The sequence below is a fragment of the Penaeus monodon genome, chromosome 29 (assembly GCF_015228065.2).
Source record: "Penaeus monodon isolate SGIC_2016 chromosome 29, NSTDA_Pmon_1, whole genome shotgun sequence".
Classification (NCBI taxonomy): domain Eukaryota; kingdom Metazoa; phylum Arthropoda; class Malacostraca; order Decapoda; family Penaeidae; genus Penaeus; species Penaeus monodon.
Genome location: NC_051414.1, coordinates 1514143 through 1514520, shown reverse-complemented (window position 1 = coordinate 1514520; position 378 = coordinate 1514143). Strand labels below are relative to the sequence as shown.

Sequence of the window (378 nt, the reverse complement as noted above, 5' to 3'; positions counted from 1 at the left end):
CCGTGTCACAACAGTGATACCAGTGATACCAACAGCAATGGTAATAAACCATGACAGCCATTACAGCAATGCAGACATGAACCTAATATCAATGGCAAAATGAGACAATAAAAAACTAGGACGAAGATTTCCGAAGTCGCCGGGCAGTTTTTGTCACAAATAGACCTGCTGTGAATATATAAAAATATGATATGATAATTATTTTCAAGTTTCTCTTATGCTGAATCTCCGGCTTTCCGCGTGGTGACCGACGGCGCGGAGGGTTGCCGACTGTACAATTTCCTTGTAATTTAAATTTTAAGATGAAACGACCGACAGCAATAAGTATGAAGGTTTCAGCTCATCTTAGACATTAGGGGCAAATTGCAGAATCCTATC

The 378-nt window shown here is 40.2% G+C and overlaps 1 protein-coding gene across 1 annotated transcript in view; it reads right to left on the bottom strand.

Moving 5' to 3' along the window:
• The window catches only part of LOC119591890 (metalloreductase STEAP4-like), a 46860-nt gene that overhangs the window by 5495 nt on the left and 40987 nt on the right, over nucleotides 1-378 (bottom strand). The gene's annotated exons all lie outside the window — the stretch shown is intronic.